This window comes from Patiria miniata, unplaced genomic scaffold (assembly GCF_015706575.1).
Source record: "Patiria miniata isolate m_02_andy unplaced genomic scaffold, ASM1570657v1 HiC_scaffold_13, whole genome shotgun sequence".
Taxonomy (NCBI): Eukaryota; Metazoa; Echinodermata; class Asteroidea; order Valvatida; family Asterinidae; genus Patiria; species Patiria miniata.
Window position 1 is genome coordinate 1,082,834 of NW_024037051.1, and position 25,677 is coordinate 1,108,510.

The window sequence follows — 25,677 nt, forward strand, 5'->3', positions numbered from 1 at the left end:
GAATTTACCAATCCCAGTGAAGCGATCAGGATACATGCTGTGGAGGTCATCTTTCGTTGGTATTGGCTTGATGGGCTCGCGTCGTGTCTGCGATGTGCGATGAACACCCACGGAACTGTCACTGCGTCGCGGTGTTTTGCGTATCGCACAGTTGAGCGTGATGAGGTGGAGAGCTCGTGAGGTCGGAAGTCCAAGGATTGCCGGACCTGTAGTATCGGCGACGAAGAAATCTGCGTCAAGCCAGTCTGTCTCACCGTAGCTGCATTGAATTTTGACGAATCCGTATTGTTGAATTCGGGTTCCATTGTAGGCTGTGAGAAGCGTACTTTGCGGTGTAGTGGAGCCCGGCTGAGGATACCCATCTGCGTCCAGTGATCGCGGAAACATGCGTCGAAATGTGCGAAGGGGGAGTATGTTCCCTTGTGCACCTGTGTCGACCTTGACATTAAGCGTGTGTGATCCAGGACGATGTTTCAGTTTGATGCGAAGTATTGCGAAAAGTTCATCGCGAGTATCAGTCGAACGCTCAACGTCATCGTGATTGTGCTGGGCTGTGATGGTGTCGAAAGCGATGTTCTCAAACTGGTCCTGCATATCAGTCACTTCATACTCAACCGCGTTTACCTCGTTGGATTTACGAGGTTTGGAGCGCGATGAAGACCGACGACCGCGTTTAGGTGAGTATGATCCCCTGGTACGCGTGCGTGATTTGCGTGTGGTACGTGGTTTAGTCCTAGTGCCTGCTGTACTGAGGCACATGTGTTGCCAGTGTCCATCTTTGCCGCAACCATTGCATGTTGTGCCGTATGCGGGACACTTATCGCGAGGTCGATATGGGTGTCGTCCACCACAGTTTTTGCATTGTCCTCGCGTCCTGACGACGTCCACCTGGGCCTTGCCAATATGGCTCAGTTGTGCCATATGCATGACACTGCCTTCGTGTGCTCGGCAAATGTCCAAGGCGTCTTTGAGTTGCAGTTTGTCGTCCTTTCGGAGCAGTTTCTTTTGCACCTCAGAGTATTTTACCCCTGAGATGAGAACCTCGATAATTCTCTCATTGAGGGCTGTTTCACTGGCGAATTGGCATTTCATGGCTTTAGCTTTGCATCGTGTGTAGAAGTCATCAATGCTCTCGGTTTCCATCTGGACAAACCGTTGAAATTCCAACCGATGTATGCGGAAATTGTCCTAGGGTTCAATCTGGCTGGAGAATTTGTCCCAGATGTTTTGAGGATTTTTGAGGTCTTCGTCAGTCAGACCCCATGTGTTGAACATACGGAGACCCTCTTTCCCAGACCACAAAATGATATAATTGTGCTGGTCTTTATCCTCAATGTTTTTGACAGCGAACCACATGGAAGCAGTTTGTTTAAAGTCCTTATATGCTTGGGGCCTGTCATTGGTTTCCCAGTCCATCTTTGGTTGAGGTAGGCCTATTGAATCGGCCATGGCGACTCAATTGTCCGTGCGAAAACGTAGTCAAAATGCAGTCGAGCCGAAGCAGGATACTGCGAACCGCGATGTACGAAGCAGAGGTCAAAGGTCACCGCCCGACACAATGTAATTGGCTTCGCGCACTGTACGTTGTTCGTGTGTGTAAAACTATTGCACAGTACTGTATGTGTGTACACGTACCGTATACTGTTGTTGCGTGCACGGGACTTGTTGCAGCGAAACGTGGAACTTTTCACAGCGTTGATCTCGCCCAGAAATGTTCGATCGAGGGTATATTTCGATGTCTATTAGGGTAGACCACTTATACCGCTGCCACCATGTGATATGATATGATAGAATAATGACAAGACTAACGATGTATTAAGTGAAGTTCTGTAGCTCATGTTCCACGCTCCATGTACAGTAATCAAGTAACCCTGGGAGATATAGATCAAAGGTTATATGAATATGCATGGTCCCATTACAGTTCGTGTCGCGGGCGCTTGCAGGCATGGCTGTTAGACTGACTGCACATAGGGGTACTACTGGCATTGATGCGCTATATCTTAAATTTTCTCCGCAAGTACTATGTTTCAAGACCTGTCTTTTTGCCAGCTTGTTGGCCTGATCACAAGCTTCCGAACAAGGTATAGTTTGTGCAGAACTTCCCAGGTTAAGGTACCAAGGCCGCGATATACGAAGTTCGTGTCGCGGGGGCTTGCAGGCATGGCTGTTAGACTGACTGCACATAGGGGTTCTACTGGCATTGATGCGCTATATCCTTAATTTTCTCCGCAAGTACTGGGTTTCAAGACCTGTCCTTTTGCCAGCTTGTTGGTCTGATCACAAGCTTCCGAACAAGGTATAGTTTGTGCAGAACTTCCCAGATTAAGGTACCGTTAGACAGCGATATACGAATTTCGTGTCGCGGGCGCTTGCAGGCATGGCTGTTAGACTGACTGCACATAGGGGTACTACTGGCATTGATGCGCTATATCTTGAATTTTCTCCGCAAGTAATGGGTTTCAAGACCTGTCCTTTTGCCAGCTTGTTGGCCTGATTACAAGCTTCCGAACAAGGTATAGTTTGTGCAGAACTTCCCAGGTTAAGGTACCGTTAGACCGCGATATACGAAGTTCGTGTCGCGGGCGCTTGCAGGCATGGCTGTTAGACTGACTGCACATAGGGGTACTATACTGGCACTGATGCGCTATATCTTAAATTTTCTCCGCAAGTACTCGGTTTCAAGACCTGTCTTTTTGCCAGCTTGTTGGCCTGATCACAAGCTTCCGAACAAGGTATAGTTTGTGCAGAACTTCCCAGGTTAAGGTACCGTTAGACCGCGATATACGAAGTTCGTGTCGCGGGCGCTTGCAGGCATGGCTGTTAGACAGACTGCACATAGGGGTACTACTGGCATTGATGCGCTATATCTTAAATTATCTCCGCAAGTACTGGGTATCAAGACCTGTCCTTTTGCCAGCTTATTGGCCTGATCACAAGCTTCCGAACCAGGTTTAGTTTGTGCAGAACTTCCCAGGTTAAGGTACCGTTAGGCCGCGATATACGAAGTTCGTGTCGCGGGCGCTTGCAGGCATGGCTGTTAGACTGACTGCACATAGGGGTACTACTGGCATTGATGCGCTATATTTTAAATTTTCTCCGCAAGTACTATGTTTCAAGACCTGTCCTTTTGCCAGCTTGTTGGCCTGATCACAAGCTTCCGAACAAGGTATAGTTTGTGCTGAACCTACCAGGTTAAGGTACCAAGGCCGCGATATACGAAGTTCTTGTCGCGGGGGCTTGCAGGCATGGCTGTTAGACTGACTGCACATAGGGGTTCTACTGGCATTGATGCGCTATATCTTAAGTCTTCTCCGCAAGTACTGGGTTTCAAGACCTGTCCTTTTGCCAGCTTGTTGGCCTGATCACAAGCTTCCGAACAAGGTATAGTTTGTGCAGAACTTCTCAGGTTAAGGTACCGTTAGACCGCGATATACGAATTTCGTGTCGCGGGCGCTTGCAGGCATGGCTGTTAGACTGACTGCACATAGGGGTACTACTGGCATTGATGTGCTATATCTTGAATTTTCTCCGCAAGTACTGGGTTTCAAGACCTGTCCTTTTGCCAGCTTGTTGGCCTGATTACAAGCTTCCGAACAAAGTATAGTTTGTGCAGAACTTCCCTGGTTAAGGTACCGTTAGGCCGCGATATACGAAGTTCGTGTCGCGGGCGCTTGCAGGCATGGCTGTTAGACTGACTGCACATAGGGGTACTATACTGGCACTGATGCGCTATATCTTAAATTTTCTCCGCAAGTACTGGGTTTCAAGACCTGTTCTTTTTCCAGCTTGTTGGCCTGATCACAAGCTTCCGAACAAGGTATAGTTTGTGCAGAACTTCTCAGGTTAAGGTACCGTTAGACCGCGATATACGAAGTTCGTGTCGCGGGCGCTTGCAGGCATGGCTGTTAGACTGACTGCACATAGGGGTACTATACTGGCATTGATGCGCTATATCTTGAATTTTCTCCGCAAGTACTGGGTTTCAAGACCCATCCTTTTGTCAGCTTGTTGGCCTGATCACAAGCTTCCGAACAAGGTATAGTTTGTGCAGAACTTCTAAGGTTAAGGTACCGTTAGGCCGCGATATACGAAGTTCGTGTCGCGGGCGCATGCAGGCATGGCTGTTAGACTGACTGCACATAGGGGTATTATACTGGCATTGATGCGCTATATCTTAAATTTCTCCGCAAGTACTGGGTTTCAAGACCTGTTCTTTTTCCAGCTTGTTGGCCTGATCACAAGCTTTCGAACAAGGTATAGTTTGTGCAGAACTTCCCAGGTTAAGGTACCGTTAGGCCGCGATATACGAAGTTCGTGTCGCGGGCGCTTGCAGGCATGGCTGTTAGACTGACTGCACATAGGGGTACTATACTGGCATTGATGCGCTATATCTTAAATTTTCTCCGCAAGTACTGGGTTTCAAGACCTGTTCTTTTTCCAGCTTGTTGGCCTGATCACAAGCTTTCGAACAAGGTATAGTTTGTGCAGAACTTCCCAGGTTAAGGTACCGTTAGGCCGCGATATACGAAGTTCGTGTCGCGGGCGCTTGCAGGCATGGCTGTTAGACTGACTGCACATAGGGGTACTATACTGGCATTGATGCGCTATATCTTAAATTTTCTCCGCAAGTACTGGGTTTCAAGACCTGTCCTTTTGTCAGCTTGTTGGCCTGATCACAAGCTTCCAACAAGGTATAGTTTGTGCAGAACTTCCCAGGTTAAGGTACCGTTAGGCCGCGATATACGAAGTTCGTGTCGCGGGCGCTTGCAGGCATGGCTGTTAGACTGACTGCACATAGGGGTACTACTGGCATTGATGCGCTATATCTTGAATTTTCTCCGGAAGTACTGGGTTTCAAGACCTGTCCTTTTGTCAGCTTGTTGGCCTGATCACAAGCTTCCGAACAAGGTATAGTTTGTGCAGAACTTCCCAGGTTAAGGTACCGTTAGGCCGCGATATACGAAGTTCGTTTCGCGGGCGCTTGCAGGCATGGCTGTTAGACTGACTGCACATAGGGGTACTATACTGGCATTGATGCGTTATATCTTGAATTTTCTCCGCAAGTACTGGGTTTCAAGACCTGTCCTTTTGTCAGCTTGTTGGCCTGATCACAAGCTTCCGAACAAGGTATAGTTTGTGCAGAACTTCTAGGTTAAGGTACCGTTAGGCCGCGATATACGAAGTTCGTGTCGCGGGCGCTTGCAGGCATGGCTGTTAGACTGACTGCACATAGGGGTATTATACTGGCATTGATGCGCTATATCTTAAATTTTCTCCGCAAGTACTGAGTTTCAAGACCTGTTCTTTTGCCAGCTTGTTGGCCTGATCACAAGCTTCCGAACAAGGTATAGTTTGTGCAGAACTTCCCAGGTTAAGGTACCGTTAGGCCGCGATATACGAAGTTCGTGTCGCGGGCGCTTGCAGGCATGGCTGTTAGACTGACTGCACATAGGGGTTCTACTGGCATTGATGCGCTATTCTTGAATTTTCTCCGCAAGTACTGGGTTTCAAGACCTGTTCTTTTGCCAGCTTGTTGGCCTGATCACAAGCTTTCGAACAAGGTATAGTTTGTGCAGAACTTCCCAGGTTAAGGTACCGTTAGGCCGCGATATACGAAGTTCGTTTCGCGGGCGCTTGCAGGCATGGCTGTTAGACTGACTGCACATAGGGGTACTACTGGCATTGATGCGCTATATCTTGAATTTTCTCCGCAAGTACTGTGTTTCAAGACCTGTCCTTTTGCCAGCTTGTTGGCCTGATCACAAGCTTCCGAACAAGGTATAGTTTGTGCAGAACTTCCCAGGTTAAGGTACCGTTAGGCCGCGATATACGAAGTTCGTGTCGCGGGCGCTTGCAGGCATGGCTGTTAGACTGACTGCACATAGGGGTTCTACTGGCATTGATGCGCTATATCTTGAATTTTCTCCGCAAGTACTAGGTTTCAAGACCTGTTCTTTTTCCAGCTTGTTGGCCTGATCACAAGCTTCGAACAAGGTATAGTTTGTGCAGAACTTCCCAGGTTAAGGTACCGTTAGGCCGCGATATACGAAGTTCGTTTCGCGGGCGCTTGCAGGCATGGCTGTTAGACTGACTGCACATAGGGGTACTACTGGCATTGATGCGCTATATCTTGAATTTTCTCCGCAAGTACTGTGTTTCAAGACCTGTCGTTTTGCCAGCCTGTTGGCCTGATCACAAGCTTCCGAACAAGGTATAGTTTGTGCAGAACTTCTAAGGTTAAGGTACCGTTAGGCCGCGATATACGAAGTTCGTGTCGCGGGCGCTTGCAGGCATGGCTGTTAGACTGACTGCACATAGGGGTACTATACTGGCATTGATGCGCTATATCTTAAATTTTCTCCGCAAGTACTGGGTTTCAAGACCTGTCCTTTTGTCAGCTTGTTGGCCTGATCACAAGCTTCCAAACAAGGTATAGTTTGTGCAGAACTTCCCAGGTTAAGGTACCGTTAGGCCGCGATATACGAAGTTCGTGTCGCGGGCGCTTGCAGGCATGGCTGTTAGACTGACTGCACATAGGGGTACTACTGGCATTGATGCGCTATATCTTGAATTTTCTCCGCAAGTACTGGGTTTCAAGACCTGTCCTTTTGTCAGCTTGTTGGCCTGATCACAAGCTTCCGAACAAGGTATAGTTGTGCAGAACTTCCCAGGTTAAGGTACCGTTAGGCCGCGATATACGAAGTTCGTTTCGCGGGCGCTTGCAGGCATGGCTGTTAGACTGACTGCACACAGGGGTACTACTGGCATTGATGCGCTATATCTTAAATTACTCCGCAAGTACCGGGTTTCAAAATCTGTCCTTTTGCCAGCTTGTTGGTCTGATCACAAGCTTCCGAACAAGGTATAGTTTGTGCAGAACTTCCCAGGTTAAGGTACCGTTAGGCCGCGATATACGAAGTTCGTGTCGCGCGCGCTTGCAGGCATGGCTGTTAGACTGACTGCACATAGGGGTACTATACTGGCATTGATGCGCTATATCTTAAATTTTCTCCGCAAGTACTGGGTTTCAAGACCTGTCCTTTTGCCAGGATGTTGGCCTGATCACAAGCTTCCGAACAAGGTATAGTTTGTGCAGAACTTCCAAGGTTAAGGTACCGTTAGGCCGCGATATACGAAGTTCGTGTCGCGGGAGCTTGCAGGCATGGCTGTTAGACTGACTGCACATAGGGGTACTATACTGGCATTGATGCGCTATATCTTACATTTTCTCTGCAAGTACTGGGTTTCAAGACCTGTCCTTTTGCCGGCATGTTGGCCTGATCACAAGCTTCCGAACAAGGTATAGTTTGTGCAGAACTTCCCAGGTTAAGGTACCGTTAGGCCGCGATATACGAAGTTCGTGTCGCGGGCGCTTGCAGGCATGGCTGTTAGACTGACTGCACATAGGGGTACTTTACTGGCATTGATGCGCTATATCTTAAATTTTCTCCGCAAGTACTGGGTTTCAAGACCTGTTCTTTTTCCAGCTTGTTGGCCTGATCACAAGCTTCCGAACAAGGTATATTTTGTGCAGAACTTCCCAGGTTAAGGTACCGTTAGACCGCGATATACGAAGTTCGTGTCGCGGGCGCTTGCAGGCATGGCTGTTAGACTGACTGCACATAGGGGTTCTACTGGCATTGATGCGCTATATCTTGAGTTTTCTCCGCAAGTACTGGGTTTCAAGACCTGTCCTTTTGCCAGCTTGTTGGCCTGATCACAAGCTTCCGAACAAGGTATAGTTTGTGCAGAACTTCCCAGTATAAGGTACCGTTAGGCCGCGATATACGAAGTTCGTGTCGCGGGCGCTTGCAGGCATGGCTGTTAGACTGACTGCACATAGGGGTACTACTGGCAATGATGCGCTATATCTTGAATTTTCTCCGCAAGTACTGGGTTTCAAGACCTGTCCTTTTGCCAGCTTGTTGGCCTGATCACAAGCTTCCGAACAAGGTATAGTTTGTGCAGAACTTCCCAGGTTAAGGTACCGTTAGACCGCGATATACGAAGTTCGTGTCGCGGGCGCTTGCAGGCATGGCTGTTAGACTGACTGCACATAGGGGTACTACTGGCATTGATGCGCTATATCTTAAATTTTCTCCGCAAGTACTGGTTTCAAGACCTGTCCTTTTGGCAGCTTGTTGGCCTGATCACAAGCTTCCGAACAAGGTATAGTTTGTGCAGAACTTCTCAGGTTAAGGTACCGTTAGGCCGCGATATACGAAGTTCGTTCGCGGGCGCTTGCAGGCATGGCTGTTAGACTGACTGCACATAGGGGTACTACTGGCATTGATGCGCTATATCTTAAATTACTCCGCAAGTACTGGGTTTCAAAATCTGTCCTTTTGCCAGCTTGTTGGCCTGATCACAAGCTTCCGAACAAGGTATAGTTTGTGCAGAACTTCCCAGGTTAAGGTACCGTTAGGCCGCGATATACGAAGTTCGTGTCGCGGGCGCTTGCAGGCATGGCTGTTAGACTGACTGCACATAGGGGTACTATACTGGCATTGATGCGCTATATCTAAAATTTTCTCCGCAAGTACTGGGTTTCAAGACCTGTCCTTTTGCCAGGATGTTGGCCTGATCACAAGCTTCCGAACAAGGTATAGTTTGTGCAGAACTTCCCAGGTTAAGGTACCGTTAGGCCGCGATATACGAAGTTCGTGTCGCGGGAGCTTGCAGGCATGGCTGTTAGACTGACTGCACATAGGGGTACTATACTGGCATTGATGCGCTATATCTTACATTTTCTCTGCAAGTACTGGGTTTCAAGACCTGTCCTTTTGCCAGCTTGTTGGCCTGATTACAAGCTTCCGAACAAGGTATAGTTTGTGCAGAACTTCCCAGGTTAAGGTACCGTTAGGCCGCGATATACGAAGTTCGTGTCGCGGGCGCTTGCAGGCATGGCTGTTAGACTGACTGCACATAGGGGTACTTTACTGGCATTGATGCGCTATATCTTAAATTTTCTCCGCAAGTACTGGGTTTCAAGACCTGTCCTTTTGCCAGCTTGTTGGCCTGATCACAAGCTTCCGAACAAGGTATATTTTGTGCAGAACTTCCCAGGTTAAGGTACCGTTAGGCGCGATATACGAAGTTCGTGTCGCGGGCGCTTGCAGGCATGGCTGTTAGACTGACTGCACATAGGGGTTCTACTGGCATTGATGCGCTATATCTTGAATTTTCTCCACAAGTACTGGGTTTCAAGACCTGTCCTTTTGCCAGCTTGTTGGCCTGATCACAAGCTTCCGAACAAGGTATAGTTTGTGCAGAACTTCCCAGGTTAAGGTTCCGTTAGGCCGCGATATACGAAGTTCGTGTCGCGGGCGCTTGCAGGCATGGCTGTTAGACTGACTGCACATAGGGTACTACTGGCATTGATGCGCTATATCTTAAATTTTCTCCGCAAGTACTATGTTTCAAGACCTGTCCTTTTGCCAGCTTGTTGGCCTGATCACAAGCTTCCGAACAAGGTATAGTTTGTGCAGAACTTCCCAGGTTAAGGTACCGTTAGACCGCGATATACGAAGTTCGTTCGCGGGCGCTTGCAGGCATGGCTGTTAGACTGACTGCACATAGGGGTACTACTGGCATTGATGCGCTATATCTTAAATTTCTCCGCAAGTACTGGGTTTCAAAACCTGTCCTTTTGCCAGCTTGTTGGCCTGATCACAAGCTTCCGAACAAGGTATAGTTTGTGCAGAACTTCCCAGGTTAAGGTTCCGTTAGGCCGCGATATACGAAGTTCGTGTCGCGGGCGCTTGCAGGCATGGCTGTTAGACTGACTGCACATAGGGGTACTATACTGGCATTGATGCGCTATATCTTGAATTTTCTCCGCAAGTACTGGGTGTCAAGACCTGTCCTTTTGCCAGCTTGTTGGCCTGATCACAAGCTTCCGAACAAGGTATAGTTTGTGCAGAACTTTTCAGGTTAAGGTACCGTTAGACCGCGATATACGAAGTTAGTGTCGCGGGCGCTTGCAGGCATGGCTGTTAGACTGACTGCACATAGGGGTACTACTGGCATTGATGCGCTATATCTTAAATTTTCTCCGCAAGTACCATGTTTCAAGACCTGTCCTTTTGCCAGCTTGTTGGCCTGATCACAAGCTTCCGAACAAGGTATAGTTTGTGCAGAACTTCCCAGGTTAAGGTACCGTTAGACCGCGATATACGAAGTTCGTTTCGCGGGCGCTTGCAGGCATGGCTGTTAGACTGACTGCACATAGGGGTACTACTGGCATTGATGCGCTATATCTTAAATTACTCCGCAAGTACCGGGTTTCAAATCTGTCCTTTTGCCAGCTTGTTGGCCTGATCACAAGCTTCCGAACAAGGTATAGTTTGTGCAGAACTTCCCAGGTTAAGGTACCGTTAGGCCGCGATATACGAAGTTCGTGTCGCGGGCGCTTGCAGGCATGGCTGTTAGACTGACTGCACATAGGGGTACTATACTGGCATTGATGCGCTATATCTTAAATTTTCTCCGTAAGTACTGGGTTTCAAGACCTGTCCTTTTGCCAGGATGTTGGCCTGATCACAAGCTTCCGAACAAGGTATAGTTTGTGCAGAACTTCCCAGGTTAAGGTACCGTTAGGCCGCGATATACGAAGTTCGTGTCGCGGGAGCTTGCAGGCATGGCTGTTAGACTGACTGCACATAGGGGTACTATACTGGCATTGATGCGCTATATCTTACATTTTCTCTGCAAGTACTGGGTTTCAAGACCTGTCCTTTTGCCGGCATGTTGGCCTGATTACAAGCTGCCGAACAAGGTATAGTTTGTGCAGAACTTCCCAGGTTAAGGTACCGTTAGGCCGCGATATACGAAGTTCGTGTCGCGGGCGCTTGCAGGCATGGCTGTTAGACTGACTGCACATAGGGGTACTTTGCTGGCATTGATGCGCTATATCTTAAATTTTCTCCGCAAGTACTGGGTTTCAAGACCTGTCCTTTTGCCGGCATGTTGGCCTGATTACAAGCTTCCGAACAAGGTATATTTTGTGCAGAACTTCCCAGGTTAAGGTACCGTTAGGCGGCGATATACGAAGTTCGTGTCGCGGGCGCTTGCAGGCACGGCTGTTAGACTGACTACACATAGGGGTTCTACTGGCATTGATGCGCTATATCTTGAGTTTTCTCCGCAAGTACTGGGTTTCAAGACCTGTCCTTTTGCCAGTTTGTTGGCCTGATCACAAGCTTCCGAACAAGGTATAGTTTGTGCAGAACTTCCCAGGTTAAGGTTCCGTTAGGCCGCGATACACGAAGTTCGTGTCGCGGGCGCTTGCAGGCATGGCTGTTAGACTGACTGCACATAGTGGTACTATACTGGCATTGATGCGCTATATCTTGAATTTTCTCCGCAAGTACTGGGTTTCAAGACCTGTCCTTTTGCCAGCTTGTTGGCCTGATCACAAGCTTCCGAACAAGGTATAGTTTGTGCAGAACTTTTCAGGTTAAGGTACCGTTAGACCGCGGTATACGAAGTTCGTGTCGCGGGCGCTTGCAGGCATGGCTGTTAGACTGACTGCACATAGGGGTACTACTGGCATTGATGCGCTATATCTTAAATTTTCTCCGCAAGTACTATGTTTCAAGACCTGTCCTTTTGCCAGCTTGTTGGCCTGATCACAAGCTTCCGAACAAGGTATAGTTTGTGCAGAACTTCCCAGGTTAAGGTACCGTTAGACCGCGATATACGAAGTTCGTTTCGCGGGCGCTTGCAGGCATGGCTGTTAGACTGACTGCACATAGGGGTACTACTGGCATTGATGCGCTATATCTTAAATTACTTCGCAAGTACCGGGTTTCAAAATCTGTCCTTTTGCCAGCTTGTTGGCCTGATCACAAGCTTCCGAACAAGGTATAGTTTGTGCAGAACTTCCCAGGTTAAGGTTCCGTTAGGCCGCGATACACGAAGTTCGTGTCGCGGGCGCTTGCAGGCATGGCTGTTAGACTGACTGCACATAGGGGTACTATACTGGCATTGATGCGCTATATCTTGGATTTTCTCCGCAAGTACTGGGTTTCAAGACCTGTCCTTTTGCCAGCTTGTTGGCCTGATCACAAGCTTCCGAACAAGGTATAGTTTGTGCAGAACTTTTCAGGTTAAGGTACCGTTAGACCGCGGTATACGAAGTTCGTGTCGCGGGCGCTTGCAGGCATGGCTGTTAGACTGACTGCACATAGGGGTACTACTGGCATTGATGCGCTATATCTTAAATTTTCTCCGCAAGTACTATGTTTCAAGACCTGTCCTTTTGCCAGCTTGTTGGCCTGATCACAAGCTTCCGAACAAGGTATAGTTTGTGCAGAACTTCCCAGGTTAAGGTACCGTTAGACCGCGATATACGAAGTTCGTTTCGCGGGCGCTTGCAGGCATGGCTGTTAGACTGACTGCACATAGGGGTACTACTGGCATTGATGCGCTATATCTTAAATTACTCCGCAAGTACCGGGTTTCAAAATCTGTCCTTTTGCCAGCTTGTTGGCCTGATCACAAGCTTCCGAACAAGGTATAGTTTGTGCAGAACTTCCCAGGTTAAGGTACCGTTAGGCCGCGATATACGAAGTTCGTGTCGCGGGCGCTTGCAGGCACGGCTGTTAGACTGACTACACATAGGGGTTCTACTGGCATTGATGCGCTATATCTTGAGTTTTCTCCGCAAGTACTGGGTTTCAAGACCTGTCCTTTTGCCAGTTTGTTGGCCTGATCACAAGCTTCCGAACAAGGTATAGTTTGTGCAGAACTTCCCAGGTTAAGGTTCCGTTAGGCCGCGATACACGAAGTTCGTGTCGCGGGCGCTTGCAGGCATGGCTGTTAGACTGACTGCACATAGTGGTACTATACTGGCATTGATGCGCTATATCTTGAATTTTCTCCGCAAGTACTGGGTTTCAAGACCTGTCCTTTTGCCAGCTTGTTGGCCTGATCACAAGCTTCCGAACAAGGTATAGTTTGTGCAGAACTTTTCAGGTTAAGGTACCGTTAGACCGCGGTATACGAAGTTCGTGTCGCGGGCGCTTGCAGGCATGGCTGTTAGACTGACTGCACATAGGGGTACTACTGGCATTGATGCGCTATATCTTAAATTTTCTCCGCAAGTACTATGTTTCAAGACCTGTCCTTTTGCCAGCTTGTTGGCCTGATCACAAGCTTCCGAACAAGGTATAGTTTGTGCAGAACTTCCCAGGTTAAGGTACCGTTAGACCGCGATATACGAAGTTCGTTTCGCGGGCGCTTGCAGGCATGGCTGTTAGACTGACTGCACATAGGGGTACTACTGGCATTGATGCGCTATATCTTAAATTACTCCGCAAGTACCGGGTTTCAAAATCTGTCCTTTTGCCAGCTTGTTGGCCTGATCACAAGCTTCCGAACAAGGTATAGTTTGTGCAGAACTTCCCAGGTTAAGGTTCCGTTAGGCCGCGATACACGAAGTTCGTGTCGCGGGCGCTTGCAGGCATGGCTGTTAGACTGACTGCACATAGGGGTACTATACTGGCATTGATGCGCTATATCTTGAATTTTCTCCGCAAGTACTGGGTTTCAAGACCTGTCCTTTTGCCAGCTTGTTGGCCTGATCACAAGCTTCCGAACAAGGTATAGTTTGTGCAGAACTTTTTAGGTTAAGGTACCGTTAGACCGCGGTATACGAAGTTCGTGTCGCGGGCGCTTGCAGGCATGGCTGTTAGACTGACTGCACATAGGGGTACTACTGGCATTGATGCGCTATATCTTAAATTTTCTCCGCAAGTACTATGTTTCAAGACCTGTCCTTTTGCCAGCTTGTTGGCCTGATCACAAGCTTCCGAACAAGGTATAGTTTGTGCAGAACTTCCCAGGTTAAGGTACCGTTAGACCGCGATATACGAAGTTCGTTTCGCGGGCGCTTGCAGGCATGGCTGTTAGACTGACTGCACATAGGGGTACTATACTGGCATTGATGCGTTATATCTTAAATTTTCTCCGTAAGTACTGGGTTTCAAGACCTGTCCTTTTGCCAGGATGTTGGCCTGATCACAAGCTTCCGAACAAGGTATAGTTTGTGCAGAACTTCCCTGGTTAAGGTACCGTTAGGCCGCGATATACGAAGTTCGTGTCGCGGGCGCTTGCAGGCATGGCTGTGTTGTGTTGCTAAACACTACCGGGATCGACGAGGACAAAACTCAAAGAAATGTAAATACGGAGACCAATTCTGGGTCCAATTAATTTATTTCTGACAACTCAACTGAACATAAGATAAGATTACATCGTGAAGCGAACAGTAATAAATGTTGGGCGTTGTCGACGGCGCCTCTAGACCAACTGCCCGAGTACAATACAGTGGCTGACTTATAAAGACAGTCTTGCATAACATGACAATTGCATTACTTAAATTCTAATCGGCCCTGCAGCCGCAGACCACATTTAAAGGAAACACAATAATGCTTCACAACATACGCCCCTCTTTAACAGAATTGGCGCCTGGCAATTAAATTTCAACGAACGATAATTGATAGAATATTTAATTTTCTGCAATGTTACATTTCAACTATTAAATAACTTGTTTAACAAAATTCTATTCGTTTGGCTTCTGCAATGTTACATTTCAACTATTAAATTAACCTGTTTAACAAATTTCTATTCTTTTGGATTCTGCAATGTTACATTTCAACTATTAAATTAACTTGTTTAACAAATTTCTACTCGTTTGGCTTCGTCCAATCCGTCATCAATCTTCGATAGTGAAAGCTCAGCAGAATCCCGCGCGGTGATCCTTTCTCTGGAGGTAGAGTCTGCAGAACTCCCAAGGTGGTTTCCACGTCTCACTGTCGCATCATCATCTCACATCCTCGCTCACTTTCACACAACCGTCCTCGTTTCTCCAGGTGCTGGCTTGTCATCGAAGCTGGACTACTGAGCCAAACTTAAAACTTAATAAATTTAATTTTAATCATTTGGACCCTTATTTTTTTTTAACATATATATTCACAAAAGAAACAGTTAAGTGGTGACGTCGACAACAATGCTGTATATGGATTCTTCTCCATTTAATCAAATTATTCTTCTTCTTAATCATTATAACATCTTAATCAATATTCTTCACAACATGCGTCCGTAAGCACAATCAGTTTCAATAATTTTCAAATGATTTTATTGTCTTGGTAGGCATTAAAAATGCAAGTACATTACTTCTTTTTGCAGCCAGTTATACGAACCGGGTTTGTCTTCAAGTACTCGAGGCATGTAGAATTCAAATTGTCTACAGGTTCCCAAGAATTATGGCTACTAGGAAAATTTTTCCACTTTACCAAATATTGTAGCTTGTTATTTCTGTATCTGCCTCTGAGAATACGTTCAACTTCAAACTCGACATCATTTTCAGGGGCGAGATTTTGTGCCACCCCGGGGACAATCTGAATTGGATTCTTAGTTTTCTGTTTTGCTTTCAGTGCCACGAATGAGTCTTCAGGACAATCTTCCTGTACCAAGTCGTCTACTGAAGTTCTGTGCTGGGGATCTGCAGGGAAAATGTCGTTATTTGGGCGAACGTATCGGTCATAGACAAATTTCATACGGTTTACATGTATTGGTGACGACAGCAACTTATGGTTTTCAAGGTTTCTTACTCGAAAATTTACTGGACCCGTTCGTTGTACAATTAGATATGGTCCGGCCCACAGCTTCATTAGTTTCTTTGACAATCCTTTTTGAGACACTGGAAAGTAAATCCATACTAGATCACCAACCTGATACTCTACTTGTTTAGTGGTTTCATCATAGCGTTCTTTCATTTTTGCTTGGTTTTCTTCTGTGTGACGTTTTGATACATCTCGAAATACTTCCAACTTTGAAACCAAATTATGTATATGATCTCTCAGTGTCTTATCTTGATAATCAAGTCTGGAAATGAGTGCCACGTCCAACGGCAATCTTGCCTCTCTTCCATACAGTAGGAAGAATGGACTAAACCCAATTGAGTTATCTGCTGGAGTTGAACGGTAGGCAAACTGTATAGCTGTGATATACTGGTCCCAATTTGTCTGAAACTCATTCACATAATGCGACACAGTGTCCAGAATTACAGAATTGAAACGTTCTTGTACAGCATTACACTGTGGGTGATAGCTAGAGGTATTGAGCTTTTGAGTCTGCATAATGAGACAAACCTCACGAACAATGTTACTCAGGAAATTTGCACCTCTGTCACTTAATAAGGTTACTGGGCAACCATGTTCACATATCACATAATCGAACAATGCTCTGGCTATTGTTGCTGCATTAGTAGTAGCTAATGGCACTAGAATGGGCCACCTAGTACAATGATCGGTAAAACAAAGTACATAACGATTACCAAAAGTTGTAATTGGCAAAGGGCCCAATACGTCCACACTGACTCTTTCGAATGCGTCAGGAACTTTCATGGTAACAAGTGGGGCTACAACTTTATGTCTGTGTGTCTTTCTTTGTGAACACGAGCGACAAGAGCGTACCCAGTTATCTATGTCACGGTACATGCTCTTCCAGAAGTAGCGTTGGCGTACTTTATGATACGTTTTCTGTAGCCCAAAGTGTGCAGCTAAAACATGATCATGACAGTTACTCAATACAATGTCAACAAAACATACCGGAATATACAGTTGAGTGACCACTTGTTCAGGAGTAGTCTTCTTCCCATAGACTTGCCACTGTCTGTACAAAAGATCTTTATCAACAAAGTACTGGTCAGCTTGTAACAATAGATTTCTGGCTCTCTTGGCATCATGAGGTAAATTGTCATTTCTCAAATAATCCATCATAGGCCCAGCAAAGTCATCAACCAATAATGCTTCTTTAAACTGATCAAGTTTTAGTTCATTTGGAAAAGGAGGCACATTTAGTTTGACTGGATCACCATTATTTACATGTCGTCTGCCTTTTTGGTAGCGAAAATTTCTGATCACGTTGACGGCAGGCTCATTTGCCGAACTCTTTGGATCCTGAAAAACATCGGATTCAATTTCATCTAAATCAGAATGCTGCCACACAGGATCTATCTTTATCTCAAAGTTACACGATGATGCAACATGACAGTGATCACAATCAGTACAGGCTTTCACGGAACTTATTCTACTTAGTGCATCTGCATTTAAGTTCTGACGCCCCGAAACATGAATTACATCAAACTGATAACATTGTAATTTAAGCGCCCATCTTGCAAGTCTACCATTTTCTTGCTTTTTGTTAAACAGCCATTTCAGGGCACAGTGATCAGTCACAACTTTGAATTTCACAGTATGTTGTAAATATGGGGTATATTTCTTAATACCTTCAACTACTGCCAATGCTTCTAACTCAGTAGTGCTGTACTTCCTCTCAGCTTTGCTCAATGTCCTACCACCGTAAGAAATCACCTTTTCTTCACCATCTTGCTGTTGAGCTAAAATGAAACCTAAACCAACATTACTAGCATCTGTTTGTAAAATGAACTCGGTTCCATCAAATCGTGGATAGACTAGAACAGGTGGTTCTTGCAACTTTTGTTTCAGTTCTTCAAATGCATCTTGACACGTTTTACTCCAAACAAAAGATGTATCTTTGCGTGTCAAATTGACTAGTGGCTCCGCTATTTTACAGTAATCTTTTATGTACTTTCGGTAATAGCCTACTAATCCCAGAAAAGATCGTACTTCTGACACTTTAGTAGGACATGGATAGTCCTTGATAATTTGAACTTTAACTGGGTCTGTGGCAACACCATCTTTGTTAACTATATGCCCCAGGTATTCCACTTGTTCTTGACCAAACGTACACTTCTTGGGTTTGAGCTTCAATCCAGCTGCTCTAATACGATCAAAGACTTGTCTCAAATGGGACAAATGTTCATCAAATGTTCGACTGAAAATAATCAAATCATCCAAATAAACGAGAACAAATTTCCAGTTCAGCCCTCTGAAAATTTCTTGCATTGCTCTCTGAAAGGTGGACGGAGCATTATGAAGACCAAAAGGCATTCGCTGAAATTCATAAAGTCCATCTTGAGCAATAAATGCTGTTTTTGGTTTGGCATCTTCTGCAGGCCAATTTGCCAGTATCCAGAAGCAAGGTCAAGTGTGGTGAAATACTGAGGTTTTGCCAAGCCCAAACTGTCCAAGGTATCATTGATATTCGGCAATGGAAAATTGTCTCTAGCAGTAATTTCATTGAGTTTACGAAAATCAATTGCAAATCGATACTCGTTTTTACCGGCCTTAGGCACGATACACACAGGAAAACTCCAACTACTTGTGGACTCATTAATGATGTTGTTGTCAAGCATATGGCTTACCTGTTTTCGTATCTCCGCTTGAATATGGGGAGAAGTTCTATAAGGTCGGGATCGAATAGGGGCATGGTCACCGGTGTGTATCTCGTGCTTAACACCTGTATAAAAACCTGGGGAGTCTCCTTCCAACTGAAATATACCTGAATATTCACACAGTAAATCAGTTATTTGATCAACTTCCTTAACTGTCAGATGATCTGTATTCAGATTAACTTGAGAAAACAGTTCTTGTCTTCTCGTACAATCAGTGGTTGGATCATTTACGACAGGCACTTCAATAGGATAATCCGATTGGACACTATTAACGTGGACACTAGTGTTTTCGTCAACTATATCAAACTGATGAACACAGTATGAATTTATCGGTGAGAATGTGCCTAGCTTAGTACGAGGGTACAATACAACAGGTTCGTCGGTTACATTCATGACCAGCAGGTTTACACAATTACCAACGGTTATTACAGATGACAAAGTGTTTGCAACCAATACACCCAAGGCTGAAATGCGTCTTCCACCATGACAAAGACCTGGAGACCCAATTGCATGTCGATCAGAAAGCTTTGCACAGATTACAGACTGTGAATGTGGAGAAATTTCTTGTCTTTCTTTCACTCTTATCTGACTTTTCTTTTGCAAGTGTAGTTTACCAGACCCACAATCAATAACTGCTTTATGTAAACTTAGGAACTGTGTACCCAGTATGATGTTGGTACTGAGATTCCTAGCTACTCTGAATAGGACGGTAAAAGGTACATTTTCTATAACCATCGGTAGAGTTACTAATTCAGTGATTTGTAAATACCGCTATTGGCAACTGTTACATCAGACACTGGTGTTCCTTCCACTGATTTGGATAAAGACGGAAAATTAGTGTGGAACCATTCATGATCAATAACATTTATATCTGCACCGGTGTCAATTAAACACTGTATCGTCTTATTGCCTATCTCTGCAGTTATGCTATTAGACTGATTTAAAGTTGTCTGGAATTGATCATTGGGAACACAACTTACTCGTACACGTCTAAATGGTAAATATCTGTCACAATCTTCAGACCTACTCTTATTTGCCCCACCTTTAAGTGTCTGAATCAACTTCTTTTGTCTCCAAAAAGATGGGGGAGCTGGTTTAACTGTTGTCCATTGACGTCATATTTAGCATAGCACTTTCTCCACTTGTGGCCAAATCTGCCACAGCGATAGCAATGGAATGATCTAGATTCATCATAGGCATACCCAGGCTCATTCACACTAAATTGACCACTGGTTACATTGTTAGGCCTCGTATCTACTGCACTTCTGGAATTTGTTTTAAGTTCCAGATTCTCTACCTTAGTTGCTAAATCCTTCACAATGCTAGCTATTGTGTCTAGTTTGGACTCGAGCATCTGGCCGGAATTCAAAACATTTACATTGTTAGGTATGGATTCGTTGGCTGTAAGTTGAACAGAAACAGCCAAACGGGCCGCGTTAAGTGCTTCATGAAAGGTCTTAGGCTCCTTAGAGAATACAAAAGCCCGAAGTGATGGAATTAAACCACGCACAAACAATGATAATTGTTCGGACTCCGACTTCTTGAGCTGCTTACACAAGTGCATAATGTCACAAGCATAATCATCTAGTGATTCCGTAGAGAGTTGTTTTCGGGAAAGTAGCTTTGTTTCTACACCCCAACGCCATGAATCTCCCTCAAAATGATCTTTCAAAATGCGATAGATCTTGTCAATTGTGTCTTTCTTAGTGGATGGTACCGATTCTAGTAAAACTCTGGCGTGACCATCAATCAAAGTTTGGAAAGCCAACACCTTCTTTGTGTCTGTATAATCTCGTAACACTGCAATTTCTTCGTACTTCTGAACAAATGAATCTAAATCTTCATCTGGAGAACCAGTATATTTGATTTTAGCGGACGACAAGTCATATTTAAACGCCATCTCGACTTTCTTGTCCGCATGAACTTCAGTCATCTCAATACAAAAAAAAACAACCAAAAGTCCTACAGTCACATAGATCTAATGAATAATTTACAAAATACAATCGAAGGAAAAGAAAAAAAAATCATACGCATTGCTGTCTCAGTCACCAAAATCAAACAACATAATTATCGACGCCACCTATGTACAGTTTTACTTATACCTAAATTAGGCAAGGACAGCCGGTCCCAGGCGTGGTCCGTCGACAACGCCACACTCTTGCCATGGTTGCAATTTTCAATTACCCGGATCTTCCACCATATGTTGTGTTGCTAAACACTACCGGGATCGACGAGGACAAAACTCAAAGAAATATAAATACGGAGACCAATTCTGGGTCCAATTAATTTATTTCTGACAACTCAACTGAACATAAGATAAGATTACATCGTGAAGCGAACAGTAATAAATGTTGGGCGTTGTCGACGGCGCCTCTAGACCAACTGCCCGAGTACAATACAGTGGCTGACTTATAAAGACAGTCTTGCATAACATGACAATTGCATTACTTAAATTCCAATCGGCCCTGCAGCCGCAGACCACATTTAAAGAAACACAATAATGCTTCACAACAGCTGTTAGACTGACTGCATCTAGGGGTACTACTGGGAATGATGCGCTATATCTTGAATTTTCTCCGCAAGTACTGGTTTCAAGACCTGTCCTTTGCCAGTTTGTTGGCCTGATCACAAGCTTCCGAACAAGGTATAGTTTGTGCAGAACTTCCCAGGTTAAGGTTCCGTTAGGCCGCGATATACGAAGTTCGTGTCGCGGGCGCTTGCAGGCATGGCTGTTAGACTGACTGCACATAGGGGTACTATACTGGCATTGATGCGCTATATCTTGATTTTCTCCGCAAGTACTGGGTTTCAAGACCTGTCCTTTTGCCAGCTTGTTGGCCTGATCACAAGCTTCCGAACAAGGTATAGTTTGTGCAGAACTTCCCAGGTTAAGGTACCGTTAGGCCGCGATATACGAAGTTCGTGTCGCGGGCGCTTGCAGGCATGGCTGTTAGACTGACTGCACATAGGGGTACTACTGGCATTGATGCGCTATATCTTGAATTTTCTCCACAAGTACTGGGTTTCAAGACCTGTCCTTTTGGCAGCTTGTTGGCCTGATCACAAGCTTCCGAACAAGGTATAGTTTGTGCAGAACTTCCCAGGTTAAGGTACCGTTAGGCCGCGATATACGAAGTTCGTGTCGCGGGCGCTTGCAGGCATGGCTATTAGACTGACTGCACATAGGGGTACTATACTGGCATTGATGCGCTATATCTTAAAGTTTCTCCGCAAGTACTGGTTTCAAGACCTGTCCTTTTGCCAGCTTGTTGGCCTGATCACAAGCTTCCGAACAAGGTATAGTTTGTGCAGAAACTTCCCAGGTTAAGGTACCGTTAGACCGCGATATACGAAGTTCGTGTCGCGTGCGCTTGCAGGCATGGCTGTTAGACTGACTGCACATAGGGGTACTGCTGGCATTGATGCGCTATATCTTGAATTTTCTCCGCAAGTACTGGTGTTTCAAGACCTATCCTTTTGTCAGCTTGTTGGCCTGATCACAAGCTTCCGAACAAGGTATAGTTTGTGCAGAACTTCCCAGGTTAAGGTACCGTTAGACCGCGATATACGAAGTTCGTGTCGCGGGCGCTTGCAGGCATGGCTGTTAGACTGACTGCACATAGGGTTCTACTGGCATTGATGCGCTATATCTTGAATTTTCTCCGCAAGTACTGGGTTTTCAAGACCTGTCCTTTTGCAAGCTTGTTGGTCTGATTACAAGCTTCCGAACAAGGTATAGTTTGTGCAGAACTTCCCAGGTTAAGGTACGGTTAGGCCGCGATATACGAAGTTCGTGGCGCGGGCGCTTGCAGGCATGGCTGTTGACTGACTGCACATAGGGTTCTACTGGTATTTGATGCGCTATATCTTGAATTTTCTCCGCAAGTACTGGGTTTCAAGACCTGTCCTTTTGCCAGCTTGTTGGTCTGATCACAAGCTTCCGAACAAGGTATAGTTTGTGCAGAACTTCCCAGGTTAAGGTACCGTTAGACCGCGATATACGAAGTTTCGTGTCGCGGGCGCTTGCAGGCATGGCTCTTAGACTGACTGCACATAGGGTTTCTACTGGCATTGATGCGCTATATCTTTGAATTTTCTCCGCAAGTACTGGGTTTTCAAGACCTGTCCTTTTGCCAGCTTGTTGGTCTGATCACAAGCTTCCGAACAAGGTATAGTTTGTGCAGAACTTCCCAGGATAAGGTACCGTTAGACCGCGATATACGAAGTTCGTGTCGCGGGCGCTTGCAGGCATGGCTGTTAGACTGACTGCACAAGGGGTACTACTGGCATTGATGCGCTATATCTTAATTTTCTCCGCAAGTACTATGTTTCAAGACCTGTTTTGCCAGCTTGTTCGTCTGATCACAAGCTTCCGAACAAGGTATAGTTTGTGCAGAACTTCCCAGGTTAAGGTACCGTTAGGCCGCGATATACGAAGATCGTGTCGTGGGGCTTGCAGGCATGGCTGTTAGACTGACTGCACATAGGGGGTACTATACTGGCATTGATGCGCTATATCTAACATTTTCTCAGCAAGTACTGGGTTTCAAGACCTGCTCTTTAGCCGGCATGTTGGCCTAATTACAAGCTTCCGAACAAGGTATAGTTTGTGCAGAACTTCCCAGTTAAGGTACCGTTAGGCCGCGATATTTGAAGTTCGTGTCGCGGGCGCTTGCAGGCATGGCTGTTAGACTGACTGCACCTAGGGGTACTACTGGGATAGATGCGCTATATCTTAAATTTTCTCCTCAAGTACTAGGTTTCAAGACCTGTCCTTTTGCCAGTTTGTTGGCCTGATCACAAGCTTCCGAACAAGGTATAGTTTGTGCAGAACTTCCCAGGTTAAGGTACCGTTAGACCGCGATATACGAAGTTCGTGTCGCGGGCGCTTGCAGGCATGGCTCTTAGACTGACTGCACATAGGGTACTATACTGGCATTGATGCGCCTATATCTTAAATTTTCTCCGCAAGTACTGGGTTTCAAGACCTGTCCTTTTGCCAGCTTGTTGGCCTGATCACAAGCTTCCGAACAAGGTATAGTTTGTGCAGACTTCCCAGGTTAAGGTACCGTTAGAACCGCGATATACGAAGTTTCGTGTCGCGGGCGCTTGCAGGCATGGCTGTTAGACTGACTGCACATAGGGGTACTACTGGCATTGATGCGCTATATCTTGAATTTTCTCCGTAAGTACTGGGTTTCAAGACCTGTCCTTTTGGCAGCTTTGTTGGCCTGATCACAAGCTTCCGAACAAGGTATAGTTTGTGCAGAACTTCCCAGGTTAAGGTACCGTTAGCCGCGATATACGAAGTTCGTGTCGCGGGCGCTTGCAGGCATGGCTGTTAGACTGACTGCACATAGGGGTACTACTACTGGCATTGATGCGCTATATCTTGAATTTTCGCCACAAGTACTGGGTTTCAAGACCTGTCCTTTTGGCAGCTTGTTGGCCTGATCACAAGCTTCCGAACAAGGTATAGTTTGTGCAGAACTTCCAGGTTAAGGTACCGTTAGGCCGCGATATACGAAGTTCGTGTCGCGGGCGCTTGCAGGCATGGCTATTAGACTGACTGCACATAGGGTACTATACTGGCATTGATGCGCTATATCTTAAATTTTCTCCGCAAGTACTGGTTTTCAGACCTGTCTTTTGCAGCTTGTTGGCCTGATCACAAGCTTCCGAACAAGGTATAGTTTGTGCAGAACTTCCCAGGTTAAGGTACCGTTAGCCGCGATATACGAAGTTCGTGTCGCGTGCGCTTGCAGGCATGGCTGTTAGACTGACTGCACATAGGGGTACTGCTGGCATTGATGCGCTATATCTTGAATTTTCTCCGCAAGTACTGTGGTTTCAAGACTGTCCTTTGTCAGCTTGTGGCCTGATCACAAGCTTCCGAACAAGGTATAGTTTGTGGCAGAAACTTCCCAGGTTAGGGTACCGTTAGACCGCGATATACGAAGTTCGTTTCGCGGGCACTTGCAGGCATGGCTGTTAGACTGACTGCACATAGGGGTTCTACTGGCATGATGCACTATATCTAAAATTTTCTCCGCAAGTGATGGTTTGAAGACCTGTCCTTTTTCCAGCTTGTTCGCCCTGATCACAAGCTTCCGAACAAGGTATAGTTTTTGTGCAGAACTTCCCAGGTTAGTTACCGTTATGCCGCGATATACGAAGTTCGTGTCGCGGGCGCTTGCAGGCATGGCTATTAGACTGTTTGCACATATGGGTACTATACTGGCATTGATGCGCTATATCTAAATTGTTCTCCGCAAGTACTGGTTTCAAGAACTGTCCTTTTACCAGCTTGTTGGCCTGATCACAAGCTCTTCCGAACAAGGTATAGTTTGTGCAGAACTTCCCAGGTTAAGGTACCGTTAAACCGCGATATACGAAGTTCGTGTCGCGGGCGCTTGCAGGCATGGCTGTTAGACTGACTGCACATAGGGCACTACTGGCATTGATGCGCTATATCTTAAATTTTCTACGCAAGTACTGCGGTTCAGACCTGTCCTTTTGCCAGCTTGTTTGCCTGATCAAAGAAGCTTCCGAACAAGGTATAGTTTGTGCAGAACTTCCCAGGTTAAGGTACCCAAGGCCGCGATATACGAAGTTCGTGTCGCGGGCGCTTGCAGGCATGGCTGTTAGACTGACTGCACATAGGGGTACTACTGGCATTGATGCGCTATATCTTTAATTTCTCCGCAAGTACTTGGTTTCAAGACCTGTCCTTTTGCCAGCTTGTTGGCCTAATCACAAGCTTCCGAACAAGGTATAGTTTTGAAGAACTTCCCAGGTTTAAGGTACCGTTAAAGCCGCGATATACGAAGTTCGTGTCGCGGGCGCTTGCAGGCATGCCTGTTAGACTGACTGCACTTAGAGTACTATACTGGCATTGATGCGCTATATCTTAAATTTTCTCCGCTAGTACTGGGTTTCAAGACCTGTCCTTTTGCCAGCTTTGTTGGCCTGATCACAAGCTTCCGAACAAGGTATAGTTTGCAGAACTTCCCAGGTTAAGGTACCGTTAGGCCGCGATATACGAAGTTCGTGTCGCGGGCGTTGCAGGCATGGCTGTTAGACTGACTGCACATAGGGGTTCTACTGGCATTGATGCGCTATATCTTGAATTTTTCTCCGCGAGTACTGGGTTTCAGACCTGTACTTTTGCCAGCTTGTTGGCCTGATCACAAGCTTCCGAACAAGGTATAGTTTGTGCAGAACTTCCCAGGTTAAGGTACGTTAGACCGCGATATACGAAGTTCGCGTCGCGGGCGCTTGTAGGCATGGCTGTTAGACTGACTGCACATAGGGGTACTACTGGCATTGATGCGCTATATCTTGAATTTTATCCG